This window comes from Periplaneta americana, chromosome 17 (assembly GCF_040183065.1).
Source record: "Periplaneta americana isolate PAMFEO1 chromosome 17, P.americana_PAMFEO1_priV1, whole genome shotgun sequence".
Taxonomy (NCBI): Eukaryota; Metazoa; Arthropoda; class Insecta; order Blattodea; family Blattidae; genus Periplaneta; species Periplaneta americana.
In genome coordinates, this window is record NC_091133.1 from 104,218,206 (window position 1) to 104,231,608 (window position 13,403).

Here is a 13,403-nt window from a genome sequence, read left to right on the forward strand (position 1 = left end):
TTCTATCGGTTTTGATTTTTTTTTTAATTTCGCGTTTGCTATTTTCGAAGGAAAGTGGCTTCAATGTCGTTTCTATTGGGATGTGTGAGTATTTTTTTTGGAAAGTAGTGTGCAGTTCCATTACACACAATATCAACATGTTAGGATATCCACTGCAAAGCAATAATTGTCCTATTATAAACAGAAATAAATTGATAGCAGGTCAGCAGAGTATCCAAAATTTTTGGCTCAAAGAAGGCTTTGTTTGCCGTTTTGGATTTGCAGAGGATAACAGCTTTTCTGAACATGGGTTATCTTATTTAGAGCTTTTAAAGGGTTGTTCTAAGGTAAATTTTTCACCATCAAAATTAGTTGTTTGTTTGCCAGCTTTCCAATTACAACTAAGAGAGATCATGTTTTATTTGTCCCTGCTCTTCTGCTTAAATCTGTTGACGAGCTATCTGCATGGCTTAGCAGCCAAATGGAGAGTAGGATATTTAGCATATAATTTACAATCCCCGGACATGTAATTTTAGGAGAGATGGTATATAATCTCACGTTTCGTCGATTAGTGGCAAATTCTATTTATTTATTTATTTACTTATTTGTTCATTTGTTTATTTATTTTATTTACTTAATTAGTTATATACTTAGTATTTATTTATTTATTAACTTATGTGTGCATTTATTTGCTTATTTATTTCATTTATTTACTTAATTAGTTATTTACTTAGTCTTTATTTATTTAATTACTTATTTACTTAGTATTTATCGATTAATTTATTTATTTCATTTATTTACTTAATTAGTTATTTACTTAGTCTTTATTTATTTAATTACTTACTTACTTACTTAGTATTTATCGATTAATTAATTAATTAATTTATTTATTTATTTATTTATTTGTTTGTTTGTTTGTTTGTTTGTTCATTCATTCATTTATTTATTTTACTTCCTTTAGATACTTATTCTCGTATAGTTGAGTGAGACCATCAGATCTCCTCTTCCACACAACTAGAATTACAGATACAATGACAGAAAGAATCAAATACGAAGTCGTAAAATTATATTGTAATTATTTTCTAAGCAGTCTCTCCCCCTTTGTCGAAATTTTATATAAACTTAGTCGTTCTTTTACCTTTTCAACGAAAGCAATAAGAATATTAAGTTTCTAGGTTGAAGGCACATGTTTCGCCATTCGATTTCAGGAAGTCTGATTAATTTTTCATGCCGTACGAGAGCTTTTTCTTGTAGTGTTCTCGTTCAACGTTCGTTTTAGAATTTCCGTGGAGTTGCTCTCGTGAGCGAGCTGGCAGGATGTAGACGTTTTTATTTCCTCTCAGAACCGACGATAATTATAATGATGGTTATGAATTATGGATTTATTTATATGTGAACGATATCATTAAGAGATAAAAACTTAGTTTAAGGACAGTCTCCTCTATAAAGAATATTGATTTCAAGATATTGCTTTATTGCTTTCATGGACAAGGTCATGATTAGTGGGGTTCAAGAAGACTGCAATAAGAAGATTGTGGACTTCAATGTGCAGTAAAGAATATTAATATGGAATTTTCATTAATGAAAACAGGAATAATGAATTTTATAGATGAGGGAACACAAAATTTGCCTCCATTGTCCGAGCTTCTCTGTCACAAATTAGAGTATTAGACCTACATTCATATCATAGCCGGAGATCTATCTGAGTTTCCGGAGAGATAGAAATTACACTCACTTGAACTTACCTAACTTGAATACAGATCACTGGCTTGAAAATTCGACTTACAGTTTTTGTAACGGTGCGTAAATTACTGTAAATGTTAGTTTTTAAATATTGATAGAGATCGCAATTAAACTACAAACTGAGATTTTAATAATTACTTACTTACTTACTTACTTACTTACTTACTGGCTTTTAAGGAACCCGGAGGTTCATTGCAGCCCTCACATAAGCCCGCCATTGGTCCCTATCCTGAGCAAGATTAATCCAGTCTCTACCATCATATCCCACCTCCCTCAAATACATTTTAATATTATCTTCCCATCTACGTCTCGGCCTCCCTAAAGGTCTTTTCCCCTCCGACCTCCCAACTAACACTCTATATGCATTTCTGATTTCGCCCATACGAGCTACATGCCCTGCCCATCTCAAACGTCTGGATTTAATGTTCCTAATTATGTCAGGTGAAGGATACAATGCGTGCAGTTCTGCGTTGTGTAACTTTCTCCGTTCTCCTGTAACTTCATCCCTCTTAGCCCCAAATATTTTCCTAAGAACCTTATTCTCAAAAACCCTCAAACTCTGTTCCTCTCTCAAAGTGAGAGTCCAAGTTTCACAGTCATAAAGAACAACCGGTAATATAACTGTTTTATAAATTCTAACTTTCAGATTTTTTGACAGCAAACTAGATGACAAAAGCTTCTCAACTGAATAATAACAGGCATTTCCCATATTTATTCTGCGTTTAATTTCCTCCCGAGCGTCATTTATATTTGTTACTGTTGATCCAAGATATTTGAATTTTTCCACCTCTTCGAAGGATAAATTTCTAACTTTTATAGAGATTTTAATAATTACAAGAGAAAAATTGTTCCGGGGCCGGGTATCGATCCCGGGACAATTGGCGTAGCGCACAAACACTCTACGTACTGATCTACTCAGGAACTTTGCCCGATACCGTCTCAATTTTTCCCCTTTTATCCACATACCTCGAGTGGGTTGAAAAGATGTCAGAAACTCACCTCGAGTGCACACAAACTCTGTGTGACTTGAAATTGTAGTTTCCTATTAACGAACCTACAGTAACGTATATATTTTATGCAAATATAGCTTTCAGGTAAGTCACACAGAGTTTGTGTCGATGTTGGTTTCTGCGTCTTGCCAGCCCACTCGAGGAATGAATAAAAGGAAAAAATTGAGACGGTGTCGGGTGAAGTTCCTAGATAGATCAGTCAGTAAAGCATTGGTGCGCTAAGCCATAGGTCCCGGAATCGATACTTGGTCCCTGAACAATTTTTCCCTTGAAATTATTCAAGTCTGCTTCACAGGGAACTTTATCTGGAAGCTAGACTTTCAAACAGAGATTTATATTTTAAGAAATGCTAGATATTGAACAAAGAGTGGAGTCACTGAAGAAATTAAGATAAGTTATGTAAGAAGAACTTTACATGGAGAATGGAACAAAGCGTTTACTTTCCTTTTCATATATGAATCCTTGAACTGAGGGAAACGAGAATATCTAATAACCTTTAGTTACTTTATTCACGGTTTTCCTTAAAAACAGTATTCCTATGCCTACATTTTGTTAATTATTTTTATTTTCAGGGACAACCATTGAATATATACGGTGCCTATACTTGTTTTTTTTTTTTAAGATGAGGGACATGACAGTTAAGCGGGCAAGCTTGGAACTACAGTGCTATGTTGCCAATATGGACTACAATATAAATAAAGAAATTTTGACTCAATATAATATCAGGAATTAGGCCTTATTTGTTTTCACTCCTATATCCGCTTCATGCCATACTGGAGTTGCGAAACATTGCCGACTGGTGTGAAGTTCTTAAAGTCATTTCTCAGCAGTGTTGCCATGTTGTGCACATCTTTACAAAAAAATAATTATCATTAGAGTTAAAGGCAAAGGAAAAGAATTTAGTTGACAGTTTCTTTCGTGTAATAACACGGTCTATTATTAATACGAAGAAAAGTAATAGAGAAAGTCTATGTGAATGATAATTGGGTTAACAAAAAGAAACTTGTCGGTAGAACTTTAACAGGACGTGTAATGAAAGAAAACTATGAAAGCGATGAGGAAAGAACCAAACGATGTTAAGCGTCCAAGAAAAGATGGAAGAACAATTCTTCAAGGATAATTGTTTGTAGTAATATCATCTGTTATGTGTAATGAATCTAAAGCATTGTCGGTTGAGCTGGCATGAGGTATTTTCTAATATCACTTGTCTCTGCTTAATATCACAGAGCTGTGTATGTACGTAAGTTACGCATTCTTCGGGTCATTAAATGATTAGCTAGCCTGTTATCCCCATAACGAGTATGTTATTTGTCTAGCAAGAGTAATAGACTGTCTGGAAGGTTAGGAATGCAGCCATGACAACTGACTCTGTCATACGAGTAATTACACTTGGCTAAATGACTGTTTTATGTCGCATGATTACTCGGTCTTACCGTCTACTTAAGGCAGTAAAACAGTTAATAGCCCTATTCCTTTTCTTTTCTTCATTCAAGGCTTTTCTGAAATAATTGACGAGTGTTGTTTCATCTTATTGACTGTTCAGTTTATATGACGTCATTTCATTTTCGACCAATGAAGTGTAATGAAATTTTGAATTTCAACCAACCATAGTCATACATCGCGATAGTTTCTGCAACTCGTTTTATCACATGGTCGTTCTTTTGTTTAGTCAGTGTCGACACCTGCTTCGGTAAATCGATGAAATACTAAATAAATTTCGAAATCCTACTTTCATATCTACATCTTCATCTTCTAATTCCATGTCCGTTGTAGGCTATCTAAAGAAAATGACACTCCTACATTCAGATTTAATAACTACGTTTTCAACAATTGTTCATTTAATTAATGTATTAATCAGGTTATTTGTAATTATACAGTTATAATTTGTATTATAAAATGTTGAAATTAAAATATGATTTCAGCAGATAATGAAAATGTATTTCTGTTATAATAACAAGAGAGAAGCGCAGTATCTGAAATTAACATCGTTAAACCTGTATTTCGCTCTTTGCAATTGGCATTACTGTATAACATCAAACTCCTTTAGTGCAGTAATCGATATTCATCTATTTCAACTTCACAATGTCTGAATAGGTTAAGTATTCATACTATTATGAACATTTTTTTTTTTTTTTTTTTTGCAAAACAAACAAGAGAAATAGAAATAAAATAATACAAGCAATATAAAAAGAAGATACAGTAGTATTAACAAAATTTGAGACCGAATGAGCAGCGCTCGTGCTCGGTCGCAGTTCAGATATAATATTAAAATAAAAAAATAATAATAATAAAAATAAATAAGTAAAATAAAATAGGAACTAAAATATAATTACAGCGACAATGGAATTATGTAATATAATATTAACACTAGAGAAGAATAATATCGCACGTGAAAAGTAGGACTAATATTTGTGAGCGAATTTTAGGGATATGTCATTTACATTTTTATTTTATTCACGAAATAGTCGTAACAAATATCAATCGAGGTCTGAGATTTTCCAGATAAATCTCAGACCTCTTGTGACATTACTATAGATAATTTTACGAGCCCGAAGGGCACGAGTGCAATTTAATAAGATTTTGTGCGAGATCGTGCGTATTTGCTTGGTTTCCGCACAAAACCAATCCGCGGAAAGTCTAAAATTCCACATTCAGAAGCCTATTCCCAACCTAACACACATAACAATTTCCCTCTTCATACCGCTAAAGTGACATATTGATTTTACTGCTTTAGGCTTTTAACATATTATTTTTAGAGACGTTCAATATAGTAATAATTATAAATTGGAAACTTACCACTGCAATTTCACCTAAATTACACTGTTAATTATCGTTTTTACATATTTGCAAAAATTAAGTAAACTCTACAACTCCACTAAAGTTACTGCATTCGTGATGCAAGTAACATTAAGGAAGCCATGAAAAAATCAACAAGATTCCAGACTCATCATAGACTGGGGAAAAAAAAAGACAGAGTAAACACAGAAAACATTTTAAAGCAACAATGTTGAAGATAGATATTTTTGTTTGCAAATTTGCCGTCATTGAACAGAAACCAAGATGGAGCTTTCATTGCAACTAATTAGAAATTCCTCTTTCAGGTATGTAATAAACGATCTTCGTACAAAATAATGTACGATACACGAGCAGTATGTTTTCTTTCAATTCTCGGAAATTAAAAAAGCTCAACTACGTTTCCATTTTTCAAACTTTTCCTCAAACATGAAAATTTCAACATACCGCTCTTGTAACGCATATTACTAATTCAACGAATAAAATTAAATTACTTCCAAAACCGAATCACTTACGTAAATGATAATAATTATAAAACAAAGCAATAAGACGAAGTTCAAAAAAATATTCCTATTTATCACGGCCACTGCCTACTGGATCGCATCCTATAGCTGCGTAAACTGCCTGCTCAATTAAAGTTATTTTGCCGCTAGGTGGCAGGCAGTACCCACCGTTATTACAGTGACTGTCACTGTAACCGCTATTAACATTATCAGTATATACAAAGTCACTACCTGCCACCTTGTGGCCCTCGCACATAACCGTTGACTGGACAGGTAGTGTAATCAGCCATAGGGTGTGATCCAGCAGGCAGTGATCACGGCATACTAAATACTACTGCCACCTGCTCAGACTGGAAATACGAAACAACAATACTTAACCTCAAAAGTAAGAATAAACTAAAATGTTACATTAACAAAATAAAAACACGAAAGTTTTTTTAAAGCCATTTATTTATTATTTGAAGTTACGGTTATTGAAAACGAATTTTCGAAGTTAAATTTTGTTGGCATTTCTTGATTTTCTGTGATTGACACTGAAGTATTTTCCGAGGCGTCTTATCAGATAAGACGCTTCCTTAAAAAGCATCTTACCAAGAAACACAACTGTGATTGGTTGATTTTAAGACGATTCTGAAACGTTATTGACCTTTATCGCAAATTCATCCTAGAAGTTGAAAGTCTTGCTAATTTAGTAGCATCATTTCACTGTTCAGTTATTTGCCATTTCTTTGGAACCGAGGCCACTAGCGCTGTAACTAGAAACGCTATCTCCTGAATCATAGCGAAGGACATTGTAGGTTATATACAGGAATGTATTTCATCATGATGTTAAAAGAATCTCAGAGGTAAAAAAAATATCCGACAAAAAATTACAAGACTACAAATCTTTTCAGTACCAGATAACATATCAGAAGAGAGCATGCTTGACAGATCACGTGGATGGAATGAATCCATATCGTCCTTCGAAACTCATTTTAAATTATAAACGTAAAAGAAACAGAAATTTCAGCAGAACAAAATACGATTGAGTTACTGACGTTGCAACAGATTTCTTCTGCCAAGCCATGAATGAACAGTATGATGAAAATAATAATAATAATGATAATAATAATAATAATAATAATAATAATAATAATAGTACAAGGTGCAATCAATATATTTCCGAACTACACTTGTATTTATTGTACCGTTACACATACATACTCGTGTCACTGAAGATCATTACTTCCATGCCTGTTGAGTCAGTCTATCAAACAGCGTCCGGTTGTCTTTAAGAATTGAGTTTCTATACGTGATTTAGTGCAAAAATATCAAGGATCAATTGCGATTATCCTGGAATCTTTTCATATACGCCTTTTGGCTAGTCTTCTTTTCTGCCTTTCAAGAGATGCGTTTAGTATAGATTCCAGGCGATTTTCTGGTTCTAGATAACTTCTCCTGTATGTTATGATACAGACAGCGCATTTTCGTTCCCAAACAAGTTAGGAAAGTTATTGCAGGACGAATAGAAGATTCGTCCTGGTTATTGGTCAGTATATCCTGGAGTTTTAAAGTTCACACTCTGACTTTAAATGCTTACATCAGGACGCTACGAAAAGTATAACCTAGTTCGATACACAATAATAATGAAACATGGCAACTGTAAGTGGGATTGCTACTAAATTTAAATGGTTTGTCCATCTACTTTTTAGCCATATAAACGTACTAACACTGCACTAATATTTGTGCTGTATATTACAGAAAGCATAATTAGATCAATAATAATACTGAACTAGTATATACAATTATATTATAGAACATAACAGTAAACATGATACATATTAACTGTAAATACTCTGTATAATATATACGATTATTAATTCATTTAACGAAATCAACACCGTTACGATGAACAAAAACATATATTCTGAGATTATGAAATTCATATCTTTTACTATGACTGCCAGTAAAAATTTGTTTAAGCTGAGAAAATGTTCTTTCTATGTCACATGACGTTACAGGGACGAAATGATAATAACAAAAATCAATATACAAATCAGCAATATTTACATTTTACACAATATATACAAATAATTTGTTTATCAAAATCTCTCCAGTTCCAGCGAACGAAAACATATATTCTGAGCTTATAAATGCAAATCTTTTTTTTACGAACATCACATAACATTTGTTTAAACTAAGAGAATTTGTTTCTACGTTACAGGGGCATATTTATAATACATTACGTCATTATTATGTAATGATCCCAAGCGTAGGTACCTGTTTGCAATTCTACCCTGCTTATGCATCCACGTGACGTAATAGATGTACTAGAAGAAACTGCTCGATCCGCTGTGCGAATGGGAACGAAAATGCGCTGCCTGATTATGAAAGACATAAACCATTTACTTTTCAAAGATTCTTGCTGTCTGGTAAAAATCACGTAATAGGGGTACAATAATAGCTGATGAAACTCAGCTGATTGTATTCTCTGAGTATGAAGTTGTCGATCAAAATTTGCACTGCTGTCGTGCGTGTTTACAAGAACCTGATCCGATGTCTATTTTTATAGAAAAAACTAAAAACAAATTTATTCAGTATGAGTAGAACACGCCGTTAATTTCTCTATAAATGTGTAAACACACACACACACACACACACACAGGTAACAGTTTTCAGTCCTTGCTCATGGATAAAATGAATTCACTTTCTATTTTAACACTGAGATAAAACTGTGATGTAACGAGGAATATTAACACAAAAATGCTGTATTTACCTAATTATGTCAACATGTTATCACTTACTCATTACAAGAGGTATAAAGAGAGAATTGCAATGTTGTGAAAAATCTATATTGAGAATTTTAGCAAAATACACATTTCAAAAATCTCTCATATCCAAAGAGTAGTTTGCAACATTACGCCTGTCTGTCTATTGGTCTGTTTGCGTGTATATTGCAGTTTCTCCTAAACTATCGGTCTGATTTTATTCAGATTCAGCCTCTACTAGTCAATTCAGCCTGGAATAATGACCGTGGAATACAGAGTGATCAGTTTGGGAAGACAAAATAAAGACGCTTTAACATGAACACAGTTAGAGGAAAAGGTGGAAATATGTGCTAGGAGTGGTAATATGGGCTACCTCGTTTTTCACTATATATATGGTGTTGTTACCTAGCGAAAAAGCTCTAAAAGAACATCTCGTGTCCATCAGTCTGCGTACACAAAGACAGAAACCAGTTGCCTTTGTGGTGTAGATGTGGTGTGTTCTTTGTGTTTTTCATCAATTTTAAAGTTTTTGCAGGTATGTAGTTTCAATTTTATTGAAAGAAATATATTTCGTGTTTATAAATCACGCTTGATGTGTTGCACTGATTAAGAATAGCTCTATCACATGGCATAAGAGTAATATTTATTTAGGACAACAATTGCCATACATAATCTTAGAAACCTTCATGAGTCGATGCTGCCAATATGGGCTACCGCTGTGTCAAATATGGGATAGGTAGCCCATATTACCAGCACATTAACACGTCCCGTATTTTCACTATCGCGATTTGCGTTATTTGTTACAGAATGTTGCCATTCATGTGACACAGGTTTCCTGCTTATGTTTCTTTGTTTTTTTTTTTCAATTTTATTTTCAAATTTTTGTGGTAGCTCATATTTAGACCCTACTACCTATAGAGGACAAGTTCATCTTTCTTTGAAAAAGCAATTATATGCAAATATCTATTGCAACTAATTGACCTTTAAGACTGGAAAAATTTTATATGAATAATTACTCTGTATGTCAATCCGGATTTCCAAGCAATTTGCCACACCATTTTCCATTATTATGAGGAAAACAGAATAGTAACCCATATTTCCACCTTCTCCTCTACTGTTTATTTTTCAATAATCAGCAAATACTGTATATTCCAGAAGCATGGGAGTTTTGACTGCATTAGACCTCAAGGTACCCACCATTGTGTACACAACACAATTCACACCGTGAGGCTTATCCCTCCTGTGTGTGACCTTACATCTCAAGGATTTTTTTTTCAAAAGCTGAGAGAATTTTTGCTTATGAGATCACCAATATCCCTAGATAGCTGTACATACTTTCTTTACAAAACCTCAAACAAAGAAATCGTGTCTGGGGAGTTTGAAGGCCACGTAACTGGACCACCACAACCGCACCAGCTGACATTAAATGTTATTCAGAATATTTATTTTTCAGGATCGGGAAATGTCTAACACTCCTACGTCCACCAATGCGTTGCATGTTAACGTACGCACTTTTTCTCAACGTGCAATACCGTAACATTATCGACTTGTAATTAGGAGCTCTCTGAACACCACACGTTTAATTTAATGGACGTTAAACTGACGTTACACTTTAAAATTTTACAAACACCATCATATTTTTCGCTAGTTGTCTTACATTAAACGGCATTTGTTGATTCACTCGTTGCTAAGTGGCAGCCTGACTTCTTTTGTTCCAAAAAAAAATGATATTACGAAACTTCCGTGTTTTAACGTCATATTGAAACTAAAATAACTTTATCTTATCACTCCTTATATAATTTCATGGCGATTTCATTTTAGGTCTTTCCAAAAGGTCAGGTTGCATAGTGGAAGCATAGCTTCAATATAAGTTATAATGGCTAAATCTAAATACCGGTACGCAATAAAGAATGCATAAACGTGTTAAATAAATATTGACCATAGGAAGAGAAAGTTGCTCATTTAGAGCACTGTCCGACTTATCGTTTACTCATGAGGGTGAGATATCTCTCTCTTTCTCTCTTTCTGTGTGTGTTTCAGCCCTCCGTCCTAAATATTGTCTCCCGCCTGGAAAACTAGCGAAAGTGACAAATTAGCGAATCTGCACTTAAGGTACATATTGCAGACCTACTATTTATATGAAATCTACCACCTAGGAAACTAAAACTACTCTTGAACACATTGGTAAATTAGTCTTTTAACACATGAATTCAACCGTGTAAGTATAACAATGGATTTTACGTGAGCAATCAATATTTATTTCAGCTTTACTGAAAAAATTAACAATTAGCACTTTATCTACAGTAGTTTGCCATAGGAGGGACGATATGTAGCTAAATGAAATTCTAAAATACATAATTTAACATAGAAAAACCAGGAAGGCTATATCGTTATTGTTAAATGATAAACATTAATATATGACATGACATGCATTCATATCTGATTTTTAGTATCAAATGTCGCTCAATATGCAGAATCCCTTCTACTGTAGAAATTCAGAACTAGTGAAAAAGAGTAATCTCTAAGAAAATTATACTATTTAACATGTATTATTATATTTTAAAATATACTAGTAAGGAAAATAAAATTCTTATGTCATACTATGGTGAAAGAGAATAGTACCATTGAGAAGAGGTGCTTGCATTTTCTTCGGGACACGAATTTTAAAATTAAAAATTGGCTAGAAGATTTAAAGAACAAGATGAGTAGATTAGGTCTAAAATGGGATGAAATTGGAGTAATGAATTTAAATGTAATTTGTAAAATTATTGTAAAATAACAGTGTAAAGAAATTACGAGACAAGAGTTACGTCAAAATGTGAAGGGATTAAGAACATTAAGAACTTTTAAGAACGTTATGGAAACAATAAGAATATGATGTAAGAATAAACAGTAGAGAAGTGAGGATGGGCTTAGCTTGGTGGAGGCTATGAATATAGAAATTGAAAAACAGGAGAAGTACCGTAGAGAAGAATATCTGCCTCCGCCTCCTTTGCGGCATGGGTAGTGCTGCTTATGATTAGGTTTTTTCTCCGGAGCAGTTGTTTTCGCGCTTTCATTCGGAGTCCTCCGGTTACCTCCGATTGATGCCGCGCAGGTTGTATATGTGCTGTGGCGCAGACATACTGTACACTTTCCGCTGAGCATTCCTTTAATCGGATCAGGTAGTGATTCGAGTCCGCTGACGTCCCCGTATCTTTTAAAATAAGTTGTAATTTGTTATTGTATATTCTCTCTTTTATGCTAATCTCTCTCTCTTTCTTCGGCTCTTTTTTTCTTGTTTTGCTTGAAGTGCTACGTTAGCTGACAGATTTTTTTCTAGTTTTGAAATTCATAGTATATGTAGAAAGGCGTATTAGTATTGTCATTGATCAAATTAATAACATTAAATCTAATTGCAAAACTAACGCAGAAGTAAAGCTTTTCAGTAGCTAATGTAAACATTTATACTGTAGTTCTTCTGGAAACACTCGTTTATTCGCAAACAGTTTCTGTCAATTATTATTCTATTCAGTTTAGTTTAACGTAAAAAAATTAAGGGAGTTTAAGAATGGAACAAAAGAAACGTGTGGTATCAGTGGTTTAAAGTTTACTGTCCAAAATAATTTATTCATATTCTTCGCCGGACAGGATTGTGATCATTGTGTTAAAGGGTGTCAGTATTTGAACTGCCGCTTCTGAAACGCGCCATTCTTTCCCTGTAATAAAAATATAAGCGGATATCAACTTAAGGATAATTGTAATTGTATTATATATACGTTTCTTTAGTTTCATTCAGAAACTCAATATTTTAATCTAAACAGTAAAATATAACTCAAGTCGTCTAAACAGTAAAATATAACTCAAGTTGTCTTTTAAATATTTCATATATTTTTTATTGCCTCGAAAGTTACGTTTTAGAGAAATTTCAAGATTTTTTCTATACTGTGGGCCTTTGGGAACAATAGTATTAAAAAAATTTAAATAGAAATCGTATCAAATGCTTTGTGTAATTGTTTTTGTCGGCGCTTTCATCAAGTTCGCGACTTTGCGATCGCTTCAAATGATCTAACAAATTCGAAGTTCTACCACCCTTAGAGTAAATTCGCCCACAAAGTTTACAGCGTACGACTTCAATATTATCTTCAACTAAATTAAAGAATTTCCATGCGACCGATATCCGATTTGGTGCCATTTTATTCCACTCACAACTACCGTCAGTCCGTACGCGTCGGTCGTCCTTGAGCTAACTGTCGCTTCGCTCCGAACCACCGCATCCCTCCGTATATCCCCTGTTCCAACTACGATAGTACCGGAGATCACCGGTGGAGAGCTTTATTCGTAATCTCCGATTCCTCCGCGGTAGTAGTCACTCCGATGAACAGCACTAGGCATGGGAGAAGATAACTGTGCACGCTATTGAAACACGCCAGAAGGATAAATGATTCCTTATTAGATTTTCTATCAATATGTACAAAATTCACGGTCCTACCACAGTCTAGTATATAGTCACGAAGCTTGAGTTGTGAGGGTGCTAGGAACAATAGACTGTGCCGGTACTATTTCGCATTGTCTGTAATGAGGCGATATTAGCGATCCTAGTGGTTACCAACTATCTATGGATGCATATTTACAACGTATTGTGCTTC

At 34.0% G+C, this 13,403-nt stretch overlaps 1 protein-coding gene across 1 annotated transcript in view; it reads left to right on the forward strand.

Moving 5' to 3' along the window:
- The window catches only part of kon (chondroitin sulfate proteoglycan 4-like protein), a 142,051-nt gene that overhangs the window by 873 nt on the left and 127,775 nt on the right, over positions 1–13,403 (forward strand). The gene's annotated exons all lie outside the window — the stretch shown is intronic.